The 24,152-nt window shown below is 45.8% G+C and overlaps 1 protein-coding gene across 1 annotated transcript in view; it reads right to left on the bottom strand.

The window, feature by feature from the left end:
• The window catches only part of tfeb (transcription factor EB), a 59,386-nt gene extending 35,453 nt beyond the window's left edge, over positions 1-23,933 (bottom strand). Inside the window, exon 1 of the mRNA XM_076268169.1 lies at positions 23,701-23,933. The gene's annotated coding sequence lies outside the window, so the exon portion shown is untranslated. The remainder of the gene's footprint in view (positions 1-23,700) is intronic.
• Between the last annotated feature and the right edge of the window lie 219 nt (positions 23,934-24,152).

The following is a 24,152-nucleotide window of genomic DNA, read 5'->3' as shown; positions in this document are numbered from 1 at the left end:
CACTCTGGAGCCACCATTATAACAACACCTTCACTCACTGGAGTCACCATTATAACAACACCATTATCTGGAGTCACCATTATAACAACACCATTATAACAAAACCTTCACTCTGGAGCCACCATTATAACAACACCATTATCTGGAGTCACCATTATAACAACAGCTTTACTCTGGAGTCACCATTATAACAACACCATTATAACAACACCTTCACACTGGAGTCACTATAACAACATCTTCACTCTGGAGTCACCATTATAACAACACCTTCACTCAGAGAACTTTAGCCGCCTGCACCATTTCACTTTGATGATTTAAGTTTCAATGAAAAACTATATGTGCAGTTCTGTATACTGCAGCACACATATCAATGAATTGTTCATCAATACTACTTAATGTTAGCCTAGAAATCTAGATGCACCCTAGCGGCAGCAAATGGGTTGTAGTGCTATCCTATTGCGTGCAGAGGGAATTTGAAAGACAACTGTTTATCCCGCCCCTCATATTCAGCCCTGCCAATGCTATGTTCCCAGACCCAACATCGTGATGTGGATCTGCCTTGTCAGGCTAACTTAATGTATCAATACTACTTAATGTATCAATACTACTTAATAATACTATCTGTACTACTATAACTGACACTCACTACGGCTATTAGTAACACAGTTATTAATAGTAATGTTGTTACTACTACTAGCATTACTCTGGAGACTCAGGAGTGGTAGAAGTGTGACTGATAGCGGTTTTAATAGCAGAAGCAGCATTATCCCCTAACAATGGACAACCACACCATTGAGGGCTGGAGGAGACAAACTGCTGTAGGAGTTTGTTACTACACACACACACACACACACACACACACACACACACACACACACACACACACTGGACAACCACACCACCGAGGGCTAGAGGAGAGAAACTGCTGAATGAGTGTGCTACTACACACACACACACACACACAAACACACACACACACACACACACACACACACACACACACACACACACACACGCACACGCACACACTGGACAACCACACCACCGAGGGCTAGAGCGCTAGAGGAGGGAAACTGCTGTAGGAGTGTGCTACTGCTACTACTACTACACACACACACACACACAGGACAACCACACCACTGAGGGCTGGAGGAGAGAAATTGCTGTGTGTTATTATTGCACTGAGCTAGACTTCACGCCAACAGGTGCTGGAAACACAGACACACACACACACATACACATACACACACACAGTCAGGCCTAGCAAAAATTCAACAGGTGCAACAATAATTTACACACTATTTACAGAGGCCTATTTCCACACTCAAAGCAATTTATGGTGTGTGTGTATGGGTGTGTGCAGGTGAGAGAGAGAGAGAGAGAGAGAGAGAGAGAGAGAGAGAGAGGGTGTACTGGTGAACATGGGCAGTGTGTGTGTGTGTGGCTCCAGCGTAAAGTAAAAAGAGAAATGTCTGTTTAAAACAAGAGAAGAGGACCAGAGAAGAGAACAACATCAGATAGGGTTGTGCCGATGGACGATATCATCGATGGAAAGCAACCATCGTGATGCCACGCCCCCACATGCCAGTCACTAATTCTTGCTGTAACAGGCTAAAACATAAAAAAACCTTTCCCTGAAAATGAAATTGAGCCTACTTTAAAGGCTGTCAGCCAAACAGTTATCACGTATTAGTCTACCGTCTTGTAAAATAAAAGACTTACCCTCTTATTCAAATAATTCCTGACTGTGACGGGAATGTGTAGCCTAATTGTCCTTTAGTAGCCTACATGTCTCGCAGGCCTATAGCCTACATTGGACGTAATATGTAGCCTAATGTTTTAGCAGAAAATATAGATTTATTATTGTTAGGCTACGACTAGGACATTCTAGCGCTCAAATATTTTTGCGAGGCTACAGCGAGCGCCAAATTCGTCCTTCTTCTCTGTGTTAAAATAAACCATATCTTTCGTTAATTATAGGATCAGAAGGTAGTCTATCCGTCTTTCACTGTAAGGCTTGTATTTCATGCATTTAGCAAAAGTCCCAGACAGCAGCGGAGTGGTAATCGGGATTCGTTATTTGTAAAAGTGTTTTTACTTCGCCCTCCTATAGCCTGGACTGCGCGATTGCAGCCCTTTACTTTCACTTCCCGCCGCCCTTATAGTCAGCATAGACGGTAGCCTGATAACGTGGGATGCTGCATAGTACTAATATTTTAAATGAGTGACCACGATAGTAGTCTTAAGTAGCTTTTTTGCTGGGTCCAGCGAAGTCTGTCAATGTGTAATATTCCGCTGGTTGGTGCACACGCAAGTGTTCAGATTGATTGTCTATCCGTCTTTCACAACAATTTTCTTGGATTAGATCTTCCACACAACTTCGGTAGCCTGGTCAGTATGTCTCTCTTAGCTGTCCACTTTCATCAGGCCGTATAGCCTATATAATAGCATTTTTTTATTTTTATGTAGAACATTATAAATGTCTTTCTGTACAGACATACCTATAGGCTGTTTACTACACGAAACCCCCCCCCCCCCCCCCCCCGACGATATCATCGTCCATCACGATGTTTTACTGTACACATCGTCAAATGCCAATTTAGGCGACATCGCCCAACCCTAACGTCAGAGCACTTCAGCTGATGACGCCAAACAAGAGGAAACACACACGCACACACACACAAGCCCCCCGGCTCAATTCTCCCCACTGTGAGGATTTCACAAGTCACACACACACACCTTCCTCTAGCGAGAGAGAGAGAGAGACTGAGAGAGAGAGAGAGAGAGAGAGAGAGAGAGCGAGACAGAGAGACAATTGCAGGGGAAGTGAAAGTCAGCCTCAGAACATCATACTAAGCTGACTGGCAGTCGTGTCAGACTACTAACGCACACTCGGAATACAGTCTATTAAGTCTGTCAATTTCACATTAAGTGTGCAACAGTGTGTGTGTGTGTGTGTGTATGTGTGTGTGTGTGTATGTATGTGTGCTGCCCTTTAACACAGTAGCAGGTGTCACAGCATCTGTGTATCTGTGCAAACCATCAGTTTGAAGACACACACCAGTCTGACATACACACACACACATACACACACACACACACACAGGCTGACTGTCTAACAGCTTCATAATAACAGATAACAAACTGCAGTAGCAGGTGTCACAGCATCTGTGTATCTGTGCAAACCATCAGTTTCTGACATACACACACACACAGACACACACACACACACACACACACAGACACACAGGAAGAATACTTTTGAGTGTGTCAATGGGAAGGGAACCGCTGCAGTTACAGGAGAGCAGTTTCCTACTGTTAGTAATCATATCCAGCTGCTCGCACGCACACGCACACACACACAAACACACACACACACATCTCCTAACAAAGCCCTACTGAACATACAGTCACGCGTCTGAAGACAACTTACATAAACGGCACACTGCTTACACAACACAAGGACAGGGATCACTGTGCTCCACTCGCTCTGTGTGTGTGTGTGTGTGTGTGTGTGTGTGTGTGTGTGTGTGTGTGTGTGTGTGTTTGTTTGTGTGTGTATGTGTGTGTGTGTGTGTGTTTGTGTGTGTGTGTGTGTGTGTGTGTGTGTGTGTGTGTGTGTCGCTTCTTACATCCAAAGCAGTGGTCACTCCCAGGAAGAGCAGACTTGTCCCCAATGAAATCAAGGTGTCCAAAACTCCGTGTCACCTGTTCACATCATGGTTACCATCCACCAATCAGAAGAGAGCGTAAAGCGAGAGAGAGCGTCGTCCCTCAGGGCTGTAGAAGTGTCTCTGTAGTTCTCAGTAGTGTATATCCTGTCAGCGACATGGTTGCAAATCCACTGGACGCACTGTACGGCTGGTGCTGCTAGACGTGGTTAGGTACACACACACACACACACACACACACACACACACACGGGCGCGCGCGTTCGCAATGCTGGAGGAAACATGCAGTGTTAGGACTGAGCTCGCCGTCTTATTCAGCTGTCAGAGTTGAGGGCAGAGCTTATAGGGAGTGTCGTCGCTCATGATCCACGCTGCCACACACACACACACACACACACACACACACAGAGGAAAAGTGTCACCACAGAGCCCTGAGTCATTCTGCTGTTCCCTCCGACGCTCGCTCGCCACTCTGCGCCTCCACTTCCCCTAAATGAGCCTGATGGCCATCAGACTCGACCCTTACCGCACACACACACACACACACACACACACACACACACACACAAGAGGGCCTCAGACAAGACAGAGGAGACCCCTCTACTATTCTCCTGCCAAGGGTTTCCATTCAGACACACTCACAGTGTGTGTGTGTGTGTGTGTGTGTGAGTGAGTGTGTGTGCTGTGTGATGACTCATGCTTGCAACGTCTTGGAATCAGCGTCCAGAAACAGGATGCCCCTTGTCGCGGCTGACTGGAATCCCTGTCACTGTGTCTTTAGTCCAGCATGGCCGCCTTCAGTAGCCCCTGCCCCCGCCACGCACTCCAGATCTGCCCCCACCTCCACCACGCACTCCAGATCTGCCCCCACCTCCACCACGCACTCCAGATCGGCCCCCGCCACGCACTCCAGATCTGCCCTCACCCACGCACTCCAGATCTGCCCCCATTTCCACCATGCACTCCAGATCTGCCCCCACCTCCACCACGCACTCCAGATCTGCCCCCACCTCCACCAACTCCACCACCCACTCCAGATCTGCCCCCACCTCCACCACACACTCCAGATCTGCCCCCACCTACACCAACTCCACCACGCACTCCAGATCTGCCCCCACCTCCACCATGCACTCCAGACCTGCCATCCCAGCATAACCCTCCCCTATACATCTGGAGTACCTGTCAGAGTGTCCCTCATCCAGGAGACAACCCTCCTTCATCATACAAACCACCTTGAGTAAATAAACTTAAAGGTCTTTAACCATCTGCAGTACATAAATCTCCTCCAGCATGTAAGTCCAAATTCAAGATAAAAAAAAAAGAATTTGGATTTTTTGAAAAGATCTATTCGTTCTATTTCGGTTTTGTGTTCTGCTTCTGGGTCATGTGTGTGTGTGCGTGTGTGTGTGTGTGTGTGTGTGTGTGTGTTCTGCTTCTGGGTCACGGTTCCAGTTCTTTCTAATTGATTCTGCTGTATAGCAATATTTCGGTTCCCAGCGCTTCTCCGCAAAGCCTCCTCTTCTCCTCAGCCTGCTCTGTGTGAGAGGACTGACATCATCACACTCCAGCCCTGACTGATCAACACATCTCTGAGGAGTATGCTTTCCAAAAGGGAAATGTAAGTGCACGCACGCACGCATGCACATACACACACACACACACACACACACACACACACACACACACACACACACGCACGCACGCACACACACACAGACACACAAGGCCGTCCAGGAAAACGGTCCGGCTGGCGATTACAGCTGGACTACCCCCTCAGGTTTGTTTTGTTTTCACCCAGCTGAGAGTCTGTTGACTGTAACCACTTAATGTGCTACGTAACAGCAAACACAAACCCAAAAGAAAAGAGAAGTTTGGGGTTTTTCACTGCTGAAGTGTTTAAAGATCTTCTGCCACACACACACACACCCACCCACGCACACACAATATGATCTTATGACCATGACAAAGGGCCTGATATATGTCCTATAAGAAACCTCAATGAGAGCATTCCAGTGTTTGATGGTATTCCAGCCTGGAATGTCATCCTCAGGAAATTGCTGCTGAAATTTGCTGCCCCCTAGTGCTGTGGAGGTGTTACAACACATCCTGGATGTGAAGAGGAGAGGGGATTGAAGAGGAGCTGCTATCGCCACCGCCAGACAACCTACAACTCCGTGCAGCTAAGCGTCTCCGCCTGTTTGCTGAGAAAACACCACTCCACCTAGTGTGTTTGCACAGACGTGGAGGCTGATCAGTGGATATACACACACAAACACACACACCCACACATACACACACACACACACACACAGGTGTTTCTACTGTAGTAATGTCTCAGTTCTGCCTATGTCCTTTGTGCACCTACTCTGGGTTCATTATCGTAACACTATCGAAATTCTAAAACAACAATGTTTTTTAACACTTCAAAATAACATTTGCTAAATGAACCTTACATTTTTCAGTAGCCATAGGTGTGTAGATTTGAACAAAATCTGGTTTGGTTCTTAACAGGAGCATTTACTGCCTGAAATATCCGATTTCGTTTACCACGCTCGGAGTAATAGTGCTGGCCTGATGGGTCGCCTATGTACGCCGTTTCAACGGCACATGAACGATAGACCGAGAATTCTCGTCATGAAATTAAAATTCCACTGGAGCTCCAAGCGGATGTGTAGGCTACACGCAGCCTTATAACACTGTTTACAGCTCTTCGAGTCACGGTAAAATGTAATTTTTGGTACATAGCTAATTTAGATACACCTATGGTGTGGGTGCTTGCGTTTCGTTAGGAATCCGCCGTCTTGGTTTGTATAGAAATGGATATTAAGTGACACATACACGCAAGACGGCGGAAATACGGGACCGACGGTAATAGGGGGAGTTCCGATACATGTTATATGTTGTTAGTGTACTAATGTGTATTAGTATACTGGGTTCATTATATTTTATATGTTGTTAGTGTACTAATGTGTCTGGTGAATACTGGATGATTTTAGTATACTCATGTCTGATGACTGCATGTTAAATTACTTTAGTATACTCATATTTGAGTTTGGCTCACTCACAGTACAGCTTAAATCTAAATAGGAGAGATTAGTAAAAACTCATAACCCAATCCATCTTTCAATCCATCTTTGAAAAGGTGATGGTAAATCAGGCACACAAAATTCTTGATAACCCAACTCATATTCTTCATACTAAATACGAGCTAACTGCCATCAGGGAAGCGGTTTAGGGCCGTTAGCTATAAGAGCAACCGTTTTAAGCAGTCCTTCCTCCCTACGTCATCATCATCATCATCATTTAGCTGTAAGAGCAGCCGTTTTAAGCAGTCCTTCCTCCCTACGTCGGTGGCTCTACTGAATAAAACAAGTGAAGGAAGGAAATATCATTTTTAGTAATCCATTTAATCCTTTTTATAAACGAAGTGGCTTCACTACACAAAATAGGAAAGGAAGAAAACACAATTCATCTATTTATGCCCTCTTACAAATGTTAAGGGTTATGTTCTCCCTGTATCAGGATCATGTCCTGCATGCATGTGATTGTTGTTCACAGCGAATGCACTTTACAGCCCAAGATGTAAACAGGGACAATAAAGTTGATCTTATCTTATTTGATAACTGCATGTTAAATGACTTCAGTATATACTCATATTTGATGACCGTGTGTTAAATGACTTCAGTATACTCATATTTGATGACTGCATGTAACATGACTTCAGTAACTTCACATAAATAATCCCAATCGGTCTTCCTGGAAGGGGGTTTGGTGACACATATATCAGCTGACATTAAAACATGCCCAGACACTACACACACACACACACACACACACACACACACACACACGCACACGCACACGCACACGCACACACATAGTCAAAACAACAGCGAGCGATGCTCAGTCTCTGGTGCTTTTCAGGAAGTGAGCGGTGTTTCACCAGAACCTAGCGGTGCAGCGCGCCTGAGTCATTCTGACCCTGTGATTTCTGGGCTCACAAGGTTCCAGCACGACTGCAAAGGTGGGCGCGTGATTTCTGCTCTATGATCACATTTGAATATGGATCGATCATACATGACCACATATCTACACACACACACACACACATCCACACACACACACACACACACACAAACACATTTCCCCAGACATGCCCACACAATCTGAACATACTAACCCAGACACACACACTGATGTTTGTGAATCTTCAAAAATATCAGTGAAAAGGTCTGCAGAAGGATGCCAGGGCTCCAGAGAGAGACCAATTTGGTCGCAAATGCGACCGAAATTGTTAAGGGTGCGACTAAAATTTTTCCTGGGTCGCACTGGTGCACCTAATGTCATAAGGTTGAGGGCAGATAAGGTTGAGGTTGGAATTTCAGGAACTGCACTGAAATGGTTTGCCTCCTTCTTAGAGGGAAGAACCTTTTCAGTTTCTTTCAATGATACTTCATCTTCATCTGCCCCCTTATCTTATGGTGTTCGACAGGGATCAGTGCTTAGTTGTATTTTATTCTCACATGTACATGTTGCCACTCAGTCAAATTATGAAAAAGCACGGTATATCCTATCATTGCTATGCGGATGATACACAACTGTATCTCCCATTTAAATGTGGTTCCTCTGGTGCTCTAAACCCATTGCTTAATTGCCTAAAAGAGATTAAACAATGGATGTCGACCCATTTTTTAAAAAATGAATGAATCCAAAACAGAAATTCTATTTTTTGGTTCACATGAAGCGGCAAATAATGCAATTAGTGAACTAGGGTCTTTTGCCAGATTTGTAAAACCTTATGCAAGAAATCTTGGCTTTCTACTTGACCCTGATTTTAAAATTGAGAAACAAATTAACTGTTGTCAAGTCATCTTTTTACCACCTTAGAATCTTAAGTAAAGCCAAAACTATGCTTTCTTTCAAAGACTTTGAGATATTGATCCATGCCTTTATTTCATCCCGTCTGGACTACTGTAACTCCCTTTATTTTGGTGTCACTCAGTCCACTCTATCCCGACTTCAGATGGTGCAAAATGCAGCTGCAAGGCTGCTCACCAAGTCTAAAAAGACACAACATATTTCTCCAGTTTTGAAATCTCTGTAATGGCTACCAGTTAAATTTAGAGTAGATTACAAAATTCTTCTTTTTGTCTTTAAAGCTTTAAATGGACAAGCTCCCCAATACCTAAGTGAGCTTGTACACTTTCACTGCCCTCCCAGAACTCTGAGGTCATCAGATAAACTACTGCTCTCAGTACCTCAGAGTCGTCTAAAAAATAAAGGTGACCGTGCTTTTTCAGTAGCTGGGCCCAAGTTGTGGAACAACCTCCCTTTTCACATTAGATCTACATATGCTATTAATGGCTTTTAAATGAATTGTGGAATTTAATTATAGGCTATATATATGTACATATTATTTTAGTTTTAGTTTCCTGTTTTTTTTTGTGTGTGTCTTGATTCATTTTGTCTTATATTAACTATTTATTTATCTGTTTTTTTTTTTTTTTGAGCACTTTGGTCAACCACAGATTGTTTTAAATTGTGCTATATAAATAAACTTGACTATGACTATGTCTTTTATGATCCCATAAATATTTTCTTTGACTTGTTAGTTTTTCGAACATTTATTTTATCAAATGACATAGAAAACATAATGAATTGCATCCATATATCCTTGGACGATGTGCGACTATTTTCCTCTAGCCTAAAACCATGATAATGAAAGCTAATTACTTTGACGTTCTTTTTAAAGTGACAGGCACTCAATTAGACCTACACACCACCACTATAATAACATTGAAGACAACTGTAATAGTTGAAAAAAATCAATATGAAGTATTTAAATTACTAAATATTTTTAGCTTTTAGTAATTATGCAGATCATACAATACTATACATTATTAACAAAATATATAATGTTTATAAATTCCAAAATATGAAATAGAAACATATGACAAGCCATCATTTTCCATGTGTGTGTGGAGGGTCGAGCAGAGACTAGGATCGCCACTGATGTGAATGATCACAGCATTCAATATTACTGATGTCGTCAAAGTGGTGGAGGCTCCAAATCAAATGAATACTGTCATTCCTGGTCCATGCTCTGACAACAGCTCAGACATGGAATGTATATGGAGAGCAATAAAAAGGGGACCTTGAAATTGTGACGTTAAAGGTGCCGCGATGAAAAATTTGGGTGCACCTAAATTTTGTGCTGGTGCACCTAAATAAAAAAGTTAGGCGCACCAGTGCAACCAATGCAAAATGTTAGTCTGGACCCCTGGATGCATATTCTGATGTTCTTCTGATGTCAGTAGTTTGGAAGAAATAGTGTCAGGGATACACACACACACACACACACACACAGGTACAGCTGGCGTGCCACTGCTGAGGAGGTAACGGAGTCACTGGTGTTATTACACAAGGCCCACCAGGGCTGGCCTTTAGGGAAACGGTTCTCATCGGCGGAAAAAGCTGAGCTGTTAGGCAAGAGAGGAGAACTCTGTGACTGACCGCATTTTTCCCTGTCTCGGCCCGAGGCGCAGCAATGACCCCTGACTACAGGGGAAGCCCAGCAATAACACAGCAATGAGAAAAACAACACTCCTCAAGTGTAAAACAGCAATGAGAAAAACAACACTCCTCAAGTGTAAAACAGCAATGAGAAAAACAACACTCCTCAAGTGTAAAACAGCAATGAGAAAAACAACACTCTCCAGGGGCAATTCAGCAATGACAAAGACAACACTTATCAGGTGTGAAACATCAATGACAAAAACAACACTCTTCAGGTATAAAATAACAATGACTCAGCGAAGCGTCCTACTTCCTGAACTGAAGAGCTGCAATGGATTTGATCTCCTGGCAGCGACAGAACAGCAGTAATAAATCTGCCCCCAGACATGTAATCGGAGGATGGACTGCCCCGGATAGATCAGTCAGGGCAGGGCCATCCAGAACTCTCCAGCAGCTAGGGTTCACAGGGCTAGAGCAAAAGGGCACGGGCGTAACACACACACACACACACAACTCATTATGTGTAGGAGCACACAGCACCCCCCTGAGCACCTCCCAGCTCTCTGTAGGAGCACACTGTACCTCAAGGAACCTCCCTTAGCACACAGCACCTCCCAACTCTCTGTAGGAGCACACTGTACCTCAAGGAACCTCCCTTAGCACACAGCACCTCCCAACTCTCTTTAGGAGCACACTGTACCTCAAGGAACCTCCCTTAGCACACAGCACCTCCCAACTCTCTTTAGGAGCACACTGTACCTCAAGGAACCTCCCTTAGCACACAGCACCTCCCAACTCTCTTTAGGAGCACACTGTACCTCAAGGAACCTCCCTTAGCACACAGCACCTCCCAACTCTCTTTAGGAGCACACTGTACCTCAAGGAACCTCCCTTAGCACACAGCACCTCCAAGCTCTCTGTTTGTGTGTGCGGCCTGAGGTGACGCCAGGCCCATGTGTGAGGAGCACTCTCTCTCTCCCTCTGCTCTGCCTCCTATTGGCTGGTCCTGAGTCTCTACTCTGCGTCATATTGGCTGGTTCTGCTGTGCCTCTGCATCCTATTGGCTGGTTCTGCTGTGGCTCTGCATCCTATTGGCTGGTTCTGCTGTGGCTCTGCATCCTATTGGCTGATTCTGTTATGACTCTGCATCCTATTGGCTGGTTCTGTTGTGACTCTGCATCCTATTGGCTGGTTCTGTTGTGACTCTGCATCCTATTGGCTAGTTCTGCTGTGGCTCTGCATCCTATTGGCTGGTTCTGTTGTGACTCTGCATCCTATTGGCTAGTTCTGTTGTGACTCTGCATCCTATTGGCTAGTTCTGCTGTGGCTCTGCTCAGGGCTTTGTGATCTGATGCTATAGATTGAGTTTTGTTTTGCTCCTTTTGTTCCAACTACACAGAGAGCTGCCGACAGTGATGCCATTCTTATGCTGCTGAGCGCACACATTCACACACACACACACACACACACACACACACACACACACACACACACACACAGTACATAATCATACACTAATATAACTACACACACACCCACTCACAAATATATGAAGGTGAACACACACCAAGACCCGCGTGCATAGTTGTCAGCATGTATGAATAAAGAAAACAAACAAGGCACTCTCTCTCTCTCACACACACACAAACACACAGTCACACAGACACACAAGGCACTCTCTCTCACACACACACACAGTCACAAAGACACACAAGGCCCTCTCTCTCACACACACACAGTCACACAGGCCGTAGGCTCCACTGCTGACCTCTGACATTTAACGTCAGAGCAGGGTGAAAGCTGATTGGCTGGAGAGGGAGAACAGTGCAAGCTGATTGGCTGGAGAGGGAGCCAACAGTGCGAGCTGATTGGCTGGAGAGGGAGAACAGTGCGAGCGTCATAGGCCTGACATTCATCGGCGTTGGGGACAAAGGGACTGTTGTGGGCAGTGCACACTGGAGCGGTCTTAATAAACTAAATTGAGACAACAATGCGTATACAGTATTATTTCTGTCCACCGCCGCCCCGCCCCACGCCCCGCCCCACACCCCGCCAGCGCTGGCCTGGCCTGCTCCGCTCTCATTGGCCCCAGCAGCTGCGTGAGTGCTGACCAATGGCGTGGCAGGGCTGGGGGAGGCTAGCTTCTTGTGCTCGTGACAAAAGGCCCACAGTGTGTAGAGAGAGAGACACACACACACTCTCTCTCTCTCACACACACACACACACACACACACACAGGACAATTCAGGCAGAGCAGTTACATACACAAAAAGTATTTCTCTCATGTCAATTCCCAGACACACACTTTTTTGCACTGTGCATTTAGTAAATAAGTATAGCTCATAAGGCAAACACACACACACTTCTGCACTCTAAACTTACTAAATAAGCACAGCTTATAACACCCACACCCACACATAGACACACACTTCTGTACAATAACCTCACTAAATAAGCACAACTTATAAAACACACAGACGTTGACTGACTTGTGCTTTGTGCACCTAGTAACTGAGCTCAGCTCTGCAGCTCTGGCTCAGGTTGTTGGTCCACACACACACACACGCACACGCACGCACGCACGCACGCACGCACGCACGCACGCACGCACGCACGCACACACGCACACACACACACACACACACACACACACACACACACACGTTGGTCCACTCCCTGAGGAGGCGCAGAGATCAAATGACATTAATAAAGTCTCAGGACGTGGAGCAGAGAGGACCTGCTGCAAGCCTCCTCACTTCAGTCTTCAACAGGACAGGAGAAAAGGTTCTGATGCAAACCCAGGCTATGCCCATGCCAAATGGCTATGCCCATGCTGTTATCAGTGGGCAGCACCCATGCCCATGCCGTTATCAGCTGGCAGTGCCATCAATGCTTCAGTTCTCCATTTCAGACCCCTGGCAGGTATTATCAGTCTGTGGTTGCCAAATGTGCTTCAATTCTGATCCCCAGTTCTGCGACATGTGCCCCTATTCTGCGACAGGTCTGTGCCAGTCATACAGTATACAGCCTGTGGTTGCCAGATTGGTTGCAGTTCTGGGCCAGTTCTATGCTGCATCCGTGACACGATCAGCTGATCTGTTGGCCGGCGACATGCCCCCCCTGTCCCCCCCGAGCGCCTCCTGCCCCCCGCACACCAGTGCTGACGTAGGGGCCAGGATTCCGCAGGCTTTTAGTGAGAATTCCACCTCCCTCGCCGCCTCTCCCCTGCACACACACACACGAAAGGGGGCTGCACCGGTGCCGTTCTCTCTCAGCGGTATGACAAGTATGCCAGCCTTTGACCTAGCTGGCATGTGTGAGAGAGACTCAGAGACAGAGAGAGAGAGAGAAAGAGAGAGAGAGAGAGAAAGAAAGAGGGGGGATAGATAGGGTAAAAGAAAGAGGGAGAGAGGAAAGGAGAGAGACAGGAAGAGGTGGGGGCTTGAGAGCAGAGGGAGAGAGAGAGACAGTGAGAGAGAGAGAGAGAGAGAAAGAGAGAGAGAGAGAGAGAGAGAGAGAGAGAGGACACGAGGATGAGATGCTTTGGGAAGTTAGTCAATGGTATGCAGTGGCAGTGGCAGCAGCAGTGACCATGTTTAGCTGTGAGGGTTGAACAGGGTGAGGCTTTGGAGTAAACACTTCCAATACACAACGCCTACTCATACAAAACTACATTTCCCATACACAACGCCTACTCATAAAAAACTACATTTCCCATACACAATGCCTACTCAAAAAAAACTACATTTCCCATACACAACGCCTACTCATAAAAAAAAAAAAAAAATCCCATACACAAAGCCCATAAACTACACCTCCCCAAACACAACGCCAACTCAGAAACTACACCTCCCAAACACAACGCCTACTCAGAAACTAACCTCTCAAACACAATGCCTACTCAAAAACTACACTTCCCAAACACAACGCCTACTCATAAAAACTACATTTCCTATATACAACGCCTCCTGAAAAAATACACCTCCCAAACACAATGCCTACTTAGAAACTACACCCCCCCCAAACAACCGTGGTGGAAAACACACCTTGCAGATATACGAGCACGTTATAATATTTAACTGTTAAACTGTGAACTGTTAAGTATGACTATGCCGCTGTCAAATAGAGGACACGAGTAACATTATGTTTAAACATTGTGTATGTGAAGTGCAGAGAACTGCGATTTAAGACGACACTATCCTGCGATTTGAGACGACACTATCCTGCGATTTGAGACGACACTATCCTGCTATTTGAGACGACACTATCCTGTTGAAATTCATGCACTAAGCGAGTAAGCATGGGTTGCATACAGAACACTGCATGAAAGTTTCACGCTCATACACACACTCACACACCAACATGGCGGAGCGGTGATAACGACACCGCGTAGCAATCTAATGGCCCTAGCCTAGAAATCTAGACGCACCCTAGTGGCGGGCTAGTCTAGCAACTCTCCGTTGGCTTGTGAGCTCGAAAAATTAAACTTCTATCAGGCCAATCAAATCGTGTATAGAGTTGTTAGGCGGGCTTAACATAATGATTGATGGCAGAGTTGCAACGGTTTGGCTTGAATTCCCTGCTACTTGAAAACAAAGAAGATGGATGTTGCTGTTGGCGAACAGTGTGACACGAGTTAAGCTTTTTTTAAGTTGGCAAAAGTTTGAACTAGCCAACTAGCTCCGCTGGTGGGAAAACGCATAGGGCTCATATCGCTGTCCTATTGCGTGCAGAGGGAATTTGAAAGACAACCGATTATCCCGCCCCTCGGACTGAGCGCTGCGAACAGTGATTTTAGCCTGACGAGCCAGACCCATTTTAATGTGGGTCTGGCTCGTCAGGCTAGGATGGCGCGCCATTGAGTCCCAAACTTGACGTTGCGAGCCTGCGTCGCTTTGGATAGAAGCGTCTGCTAAATACCAGTCAACACACTCATATGGTCCACTGTCCAGCCCTCTGCCAGCTGCTCGTGTCTAACGGGCCTGTAAATCATCATCATTATCTAATTGAAGTATCTGGGGTGTGTAAGATGTGAGCGATGCTGCTGAGAGGGATTATGGTGATTGTTAAGGCTTAAAATAAGATATCAGCACTGAGCGCCAACACTAAGCCTCATGCACACTACAGAGGATGCATCCTCCCCTCCTCCAGCATACTAGAGAGGATGCATACTCCCCTCCTCTCCCTCCAGCACACTACAGAGGATGCATCCTCCCCTCCTCTCCCTTCAGCACACTACAGAGGATGCATACTCCCCTCCTCTCCCTCCAGCACACTACAGAGGATGCATCCTCCCCTCCTCTCCCTTCAGCACACTACAGAGGATGCATACTCCCCTCCTCTCCCTCCAGCATACTACAGAGGATGCATCCTCCCCTCCTCTCCCTCCAGCACACTATCGAGGATGCACCCCCCCTTCCTCCAGCATACTAGAGAGGATGCATTCTCCCCTCCTCTCCCTCCAGCACACTATCGAGGATGCACCCCCCCTTCCTCCAGCATACTAGAGAGGATGCATACTCCCCTCCTCTCCCTCCAACATACTACAGAGGATGCATACTCCCATCCTCTTCCTCCAGCACACTACAGAGGATGCATCCTCCCCTCCTCTTCCTCCAACATATTACAGATCCTACCCTCCCTGTGAATGTACTGCGCTTTGTAAGTGTGAGCATGTGTGAGCATGTGTGTGTGTGTGTGTGTGTGTGTGTGTGTTTAGTGTGTGTGTGTGAAAATCAGAGCACCAGTAGAAAGAGGAAGGATGCTCAGCCCTGGAGAGGAAGGAGCTGCATGGTGATGCCACTTCTCCTAAAGGCCACCAAACCCTGATGGCGCCCATGCAGTCACACCGCCGTGAAGTTACCACACCAACACCCTACAGCACAGCACAGCTGCTTCCTGATGGCTACACCAGAGAGAGAGAGAGAGAGAGAGAGAGAGAGAGAGAGAGAGAGCTACTCTGAGAGAGAGGAACTGTGGTGGAAAAAGGCAGAGGGAAGTAGAGTTGAATTTCCCAGATGTCATCACCACTTCACCAGAGAGAAAGAGAGAGAGAGGGAGAGGGAGAGAGAAAGGTGGATGGCGGAAGCATCTATCAATCATAAACTATGCCTTCATCAGTGAATTAACGAGAGGTGGCGCATCCAATCGAAGGGGGGGGGGGGTTCTTCAGTTGTGTTTCAATTCTGACTCTCTTAAACGGCGTGGTCTACTGGTTAGCGCATTGGACTTGTAACCGGAGGGTTGCCGGTGCGAACCCCGACCAGTAGGCACGGCTGAAGTGCCCTTGAGCAAGGCAACTAACCCCTCACTGCTCCCCGAGCGCCGCTGTTGTTGCAGGCAGCTCACTGCGCCGGGATTAGTGTGTGCTTCACCTCACTGTGTGTTCACTGTGTGCTGAGTGTGTTTCACTAATTCACAGATTGGGATAAATGCAGAGACCAAATTTCCCTCACGGGATCAAAAGAGTAATATACTTATACTAATACTAGATGGTTAGAGAGAAGAAACACAGTCTGATTGAGCCCAATAAGGCACAGGTCATGTTCCCGTTCAGGACAGTCAAATATGGCGTATGATAACGGTCACTGAAGTCCAGCCTCCTGTATGCAAAAGGACCTAGCGAGCCCTGCGGTCCAGCCTCCTGTATCCAAAAGGACCTAGCGAGCCCTGTTGTCCAGCCTCCTGTGTCCAAAAGGACCTAGCGAGCCCTGTTGTCCAGCCTCCTGTATGCAAAAGGACCTAGCGAGCCCTGCGGTCCAGCATCCTGTATCCAAAAGGACCTAGCGAGCCCTGCGGTCCAGCCTCCTGTATGCAAAAGGACCTAGCGAGCCCTGTTGGTTGCCCTCTGGTGTGCAAAAGGACCTAGCGAGCCCTGTTGGTTGCCCTCTGGTGTGCAAAAGGACCTAGCGAGCCCTGTTGGTTGCCCTCTGGTGGTGGTGACTGAGCCCCTAATCATGACGTCACGGGATGCCATCACAGGTTTGCCTACAAAAAGGAACCAAAGCTGCCATATTTGCCCATATAAGGTAGCCTGGAAAATCCAGACCCTGGTAATCTAGAAAGATTAAGGGTCTGGCCACGAACAATGTAATGGCCCAACTCGAGGGGAGGCAAATTTCCCTCACGGGATCAAAAGAGTATATATACTTATACTTAACAAGCATGCATTTAAAAATCTCACTGTACGCAATTGGATAACACTAGACCATGTTTACTCTGAATGATTTCGGACTTTGACGCAATCGGATAACACTACGACCAATGTGTACTGTCCTCCAACGTTGCAGCGCTGTCTTCATCAGTTTAGCTGGTTCCGCGGAATTTGGGGTAAAAATAACGTGCATCATTGCTCATTGCCAGAGTGTCTCGCAGAGACAATTCCATTGTGCTCTTGTGAGGACTCTGGATTTCCAGGGTACATATAAGGAGATCCGGGTGTTAATTGAAGCTAGCAACCTATGGCAAGTTGCATTGTAAGTTAGCTCTGGGGTAGCAAAGATCAAAGTGTGCCGTCTTCACCTACCAGTGATCACAGTATCCACTTGAAGGCAGAGGACAAAACTGTGTAGAGCAAAACGTTGCATTTTCCGATTTTTTCGTCCCCAGGTGTGATAATTCAAAATCCCCACGTTATTTTCCCATAAAAAAAAAAAAGCTTTTTTGTAGGCAAACTTCAGAGGTCTATACAGCATCACTGACAGGGTCCCCCAGATCTCTCTGGAAGGTGCTACTGGCTCAAAGGTCAGAGCAGTTTACACTGCAACCAACGTCACTGAGAAGAGAGGGTTCAAAATAGCCGCCTATTATTTACCAGTGGTCCAGTGGTGGATCAGAACAAAGCCTGGGGACAACACAGCCCAAATGCACAGCTGAGTCGGTCACCAATGGGTCATGACCTCTGACCTGACCTCCTGGGGCTGTGTGTTTACCCAGAGTGCATCAGCTCTGCTCTTACACCAGATACTTTCTAATGAGGAGACGCAGCACTCAAAAAATCCTCCATAGAAATGCATGGGGCTAGTTTGTGTAACGCCAATATGGCCGTTGTCTACACATATCCCATCCCTTCTTCGTCAAAACATTGACATGTGAATACATTGAGCCAATCATATGGTGTGTTGTTAAGAAATCGTGCCAATCATGTGTTGTGAACTGGCCGCTGGAGCAAGGTTGGTGTTGTGAAGCCTTGCTTGGTTGGTGTTGTGAGTGCCCAAAAAGTTGCAATATGGCCACCGAGTGGAGGGACTTGCCTAAAAGGACTTTGCTTACACTCAGCCCATTGCACTGCCACATCTCCACCACCAGGAGGCTTCTTCACCTCCAGATCTCCACCACATCTCAGGCTGAATGAGACGAAGGATGCTTCTCTTCCACCAGATCTCCAGTTAAATGAGAGAAGGGATGCTTTTCTTCTACCAGATCTCCACCAGATCTCAGGCTAAATGAGAGGAGGGATGCTTCTCTTCTACCAGATCTCCACCAGATCTCAGGCTAAATGAGAGGAGGGATGCTTCTCTTCTACCAGATCTCCACCAGATCTATTATACCGTGAGCTTTGGGGGGTACAGCTATTTTGATTGGTGACATCATTCTCCATTTTATATAGGCTCACATACATGATTTCACACTTGTGGTTCACAGTCAATTTTCCTTCGAAATAAAGGTCATATGATCGTGGCTGGCTGGCCGACAAGTTAAAAGAAACTAATCTAGCAAGCACAATGCACCCTACACGTTATGGCAAGGGTTGAATTTGGGCAGGGGTAAACACTGTTTCAAGGTGCATCCCGTGCGTAAAATTGCGCGCAACAGTCTAAAAATAATTTTTGATATAGCAGTGCAATGCAAACATGGATATGCATACAGACCAATAGCACAGAATTGGCAAACATGCGACTTAAATTTAAGACCCAGAATTGTTTACAGATGGGCTACAGAAAGTCTCCCGTTTAATAGTCAAGTTCACCTAGCAAAGTCCCGTTTAATAGCCAAGTTCACCTAGCCTACCAAACATCAAGCAAATAAAAAAAATGATTTCATATAATGTAGCCTAGTGCATTGTGCGCCTGGTGTTATATCACAAAACATTTGTGCAGCAATACGCTTTTATTACATTACATTACATTACATTACATTTGACTGACGCTTTTTTAACCAAAGCAACTGTACAACATGGTAAACAAGTTTTAAAGCAATTCTCAACAATTTTAGGGCAATTTAAAAACGGTAGAGTACAGTAAGAATAAGTGCATCAGTGAGTGATGTTTTTAACAGTTACGTGTCAGTTTAAGACGGTTAGTAAGTGCTGGGAACAGCAAGACTTGTTGTAAGTGGTGCTATGAGAGGAGATGTTCTCTAAAGAGCTGGGTCTGGGCATAGCACCACTTACAACTTACAACTACAGTAGGCTTTTATGACAGGCTGATCTCTAATAATGCCAGCGAGGAAAGACATTTCAGGTCCAAATGACTTATTATATGTTCACGTAGCGTTTCAAGTGGAAGGGAGGCCTCCGGTTAAACCATAGCGATCTTGCTACTCAATGTTTTTCAAAGGTTGGCTATCACTATGTTACAAAGGCAGTGAAATATAAGACAAATGTATTGCCACCGCTTGTTAACCCATTCATATATCAGGCTTTTGCAGCCTACACTGTGCATTTGTTTTAATTCGTCAGTATTATATCATAGCAAAGAACACAATCTGAACGTAAATGGTACAGCCCAATGGGGGTGAGGGTTTGAAAATCGTATTTCATTAGATTATATCCTGAATTGTTGGTATGTGATGGTAATACTGCATTTAATTACATGCAATATTGGATAACATTAAATGTTATTTCATTTTTTTCAGTACCCCCCAAACTATTAATTTCATCCCTTTTGGGAGGGTCCAAGTCGGAAGTTTGGGGGTCGGACCCCCCCCAATTCGAACCATGGCCTCTTCTACACAGGATCTCAAGCTAAACAAGACTGACCCTGTACTGCAGGCCAAACAGGATGCCACCACACAGCATGTGCATTGGAACAGGTAAGACCGGTTTCCCTGCATGACGGGGGGGGGGGGGGACACTTATATCTGGCACTTCGTGTTTATGCTATTAGTATTCTGCAGATACACGTGTTTCATATTTTTACATTTTGTCCATATATCTTCAGTTTCAATTTGGTTTCATGTATGATATTTACACTACTGTAAGAATGTAAAACTCATTGGAGAGTAGGCCTGACTTCCTGACCTCCAGAGGGACAGAGGCCACAGGACCACACGCCAGCTAAGTAAGTCAGTGGGAAGACAGCTAGACAGTATAGACTTATGAATGGTAAATCAACATCAAGACAATGATTACCAGCTGAAGATGAGGAAGAAGAAGACAAAGAGGAAGGAGAAGAATCCGTGGTGTCTTCTGGAGCCTCTGAAGATATAGAGCGAGTGTGTGTGTGTTTGTGTGTGTGTGTGTGTATGTGTGTTTGATTCTCATTCTTGAGGACAGCTGTTGCATTTAACGCCCCACTGCTCCCTGCATGCTCCCTCGTCCCTCACTCTCCCCTTTCTCTCTCTCTTTCTGCCTCTCACTCTTTCTCCCTCTCTCTCTCAATAACTCTCTCTCACTGCTCCCTGCATGCTCCATCGCCTGGGGTCTGAGTCCCTCACTCTCCCCTTTCTCTCTCTCTTTCTCCCTCTCACTCTTTCTCCCCCTCTCTCTCAATAACTCTCTCTCTTTCTCCCTCTCACTCTTTCTTTCTCCCTCTCTCACTCTCACCTCTCTCTCAATAACTCTTTCTCTCTATCTCCCTCTCTCATTCTCACCTTTCTCTCTCCCTCACTTTCTCCCTCTTTCTTTCTCTCTCTCAAAAACTCTCTCTCCCTTTCCCTCACCTTCCCTCTCTCTTTCTTTCCCTCACTCTCTGTTCTGTCACAGACGAGTCACCCGATCAGGTTGCACATTTACAGAAAAGCGGCTCACTCACACTCACACACACACACACACACACACACACACACACACACACACACACACACACACACACACACACACACACACAGCAATGGATAAAGCACTACCTTAGCACTTTTTAGGGAAGGAGAGAGAGAGAGAGATGGAAGAGAAGACAGGAGAAAATGTACTTTACATGACAGCATGACCCATGATCCTTCTAAGTAACTATGGCAACCTCCACGACCTCTGACCTCTGACCTTTCAGAGTAACATAATATGACTAAATACACACTTCTGAAAACATCTTCATCTGACTCATGATGAGGGAAAGTGAAAGGATCCCACAGCACCAGGGAGTTTTTAAAGTTTAGTAGAACCAGCAACAACAAGAAGTACAGCAGGGAGTTTTTAAAGTTTAGTAGAACCAACAACAATAAATAAATACAACAGGAAGTTTTTAAAGTTTAGTAGAACCTGCAACAACAGCCATATAGGCAGAAATGCTCAGTCAGCCTCTAACGAGACCAGTCTCTGTGAGTTAACATCAATAGGGTTTCAGGTCAACTAACATAATATAACATAGTTATTAATGAATAATTATCTAACATTACTTTCTGCCGATGACAGGTGTGCTTGTGTGTGTGTGTGTTACAGTACTTATATATGGATATCTGTCCCTGAATCATATCAAAACAAACATGAAAACCCTGTCATTTCTGCTTTCTGCTGTGCTAGGTGAAGCCTGAACTCCTGGCGAACTCACACTCTCACACACACACACACACACACACAGGCAGAGCGCAGACACTGGGCTTATCAGAGCATCAGTATAAGGCGCGGAGATAAAGCCGTCCTTCCACACCAGCTAATCGTCGCACTGCTCCCAGTAAACTTGATTTTCCTGCACCGACTGCGAAGCTTCTGGCATTTCTAGCTCGGGGGAAAGGAAGGACAGCCCCTGTGTAAAATGGAGACGCTAGCATGACAGCCTACTGGGCTGCACTGCTCTCCATGCGTGCAGGTTGCTAGCCGGACACAGGGGCACTGTTTAGCATCACAACAAAACCCTACTACACACTACTGCCATTGGATATTAGAAACACTACTACTACGGACTGTCCCACTCACTACAACACAACTTTACAGTTGATATATCACAGCAGCAGCAGAAACAACAGCACTAATTCATAAACAAGACCCAAATTACCTAGATTTGTTTTGTTTTGTGCAGAGAGCCTTTTCATGTTGGGGGCCATCTACCTGGCCAGGTCACCAGGGATATTGACCCAAAGTCACCTTTGACCCATCATTGTCTGTCTGATTAAATAGACTAGTGGCAGGTTAACCGGCACTATCTGGTCCACGAGGACCTATAATGGTGCTCCTGGACGCAGAACCCTGGACCTTTCAGCTAATATAATAAAAAGGTCTCTGACAACGGAAAGGTTGTAGCCTGGCACTGTAGCACAAAATGAAACGGTCATAATTGCTGATAGCAAATACAACAACCGGGAAAGCTCCGTGAAAATATCCAGCCGAGGGTATAACTTTCAAAACTAGTTTACCATCTCCACAATGTGCAGCGCGCTGACGCACGTACAGAGAAACGATGCAGGCAGATGAAAGCGGTTTAAATGATTGTATTTTGACGGTCATTCTGTTCTGTTCATAGAGAGAGCAGATGTTGGAGTGCGGACGGAGATTACTTTGACAGTCTGTATGCGCGGCACGCGGAGGCGCACCGACAGCACAGCAACGGCCACACGGACGCGCGCAGCTAGGACCGGGACAGCGCTTAGAGCGGCAATGAAGTCATTTCAACGGCCATGTTGAGTCACGTTAAAAATAACCGATCTGCTCTAAATATATCTTGTGTGTAAATAGGGACGCTCTCGCCGTATAAAGGGGGTAACTGCACGGCCATTGGTCAATCTAACGGCACCAATGGTTCTAGTTGCTCCCTGTCCTGAGCTTTCCAGCAAAGTTCACGTTACATAAGGGCTATCAGACACCTTGTTTAAACATAGCCACATATCTTGAGCTCATGTAGCTATCATTAGTGAAGTGGCCTAGGCCGCCTCTTCTGCAAACTCATGGGCTAACCCTAAACCGATGCAGTCAACATCGTAATAAGGTTGCATTCGACCAAAATGGAGTGACATGAACCATCAATGCACCACAAATCATGCAAAAATGCATGAGACAAAAAACAAACGGTCATTGCATTTACTTTTAAAAAAGTTAGGCAACACAAAATAGCACGCTAAAAACTACAAACACATTTGGATAAAGACAATAAAGGATAACTGTTTTAATTGCTTTTAATAAGCCCGTTTCACAGTCTGTCAGACACTTCTTCATGAATGCAACACATTTCTGCGATTTACAAGTCAGGTTCACGCCTTTTTCTTTCCCCACACAACAGCCAAGACAGACACATAAAGTGACTTTTATAAAAGCCGAGACACAAAGTTCCAGTTGCTGCCAAAGGTAATTCCAGTGTTCACACTAAACGGGCCCGACTTATTTGGACACAGAGGCAGAAGGCTAGTGGGCTGTATCACTTACCCGCTGAAGGTCAGAAAGTACGAAGTTGAGCACAGGATCGGGAAAATGCGCGACTATGACAGTGGATATTGTAGCCCTTACTGTCACTAGCGATTTAATCAGTCCACGAATATTTACATTAATACCGTTGAGCGAAGCGATTGCTTTTGAGACTTCTCCGTAAACTCAACTTCGTCACTCCTCCTCGCACACACACCAGTAACTATTTGTTTTCTTTCAGCTTGCCGTGATGTTACAGTGTTGCCCGCACTCCGGTCACCTGTATGCACTTGTGACAGCTCCAGCCACCAATGACAGCTTAGACGGTGCATCATGGGTACTGTATTACTTTTTAAACACTGGCGCGTCCCTTGCCTGGCCTCGGTTTTTCATGTTATCGGTTTCCTTATGGGCAATCCTCTTATAACGCAAAAAATAAATAACGCATTTGTTAACAGGATATTGCACATATC

Source organism: Alosa pseudoharengus, unplaced genomic scaffold, assembly GCF_046254945.1.
Source record: "Alosa pseudoharengus isolate Yale_2024_CS ecotype anadromous, Long Island Sound unplaced genomic scaffold, YU_APseudo_1.1 YU_APseudo_1.1_scf_5, whole genome shotgun sequence".
Classification (NCBI taxonomy): domain Eukaryota; kingdom Metazoa; phylum Chordata; class Actinopteri; order Clupeiformes; family Clupeidae; genus Alosa; species Alosa pseudoharengus.
Note: the sequence above shows the minus strand (reverse complement) of the source record. Positions and strands in the feature narration are given on the sequence as shown.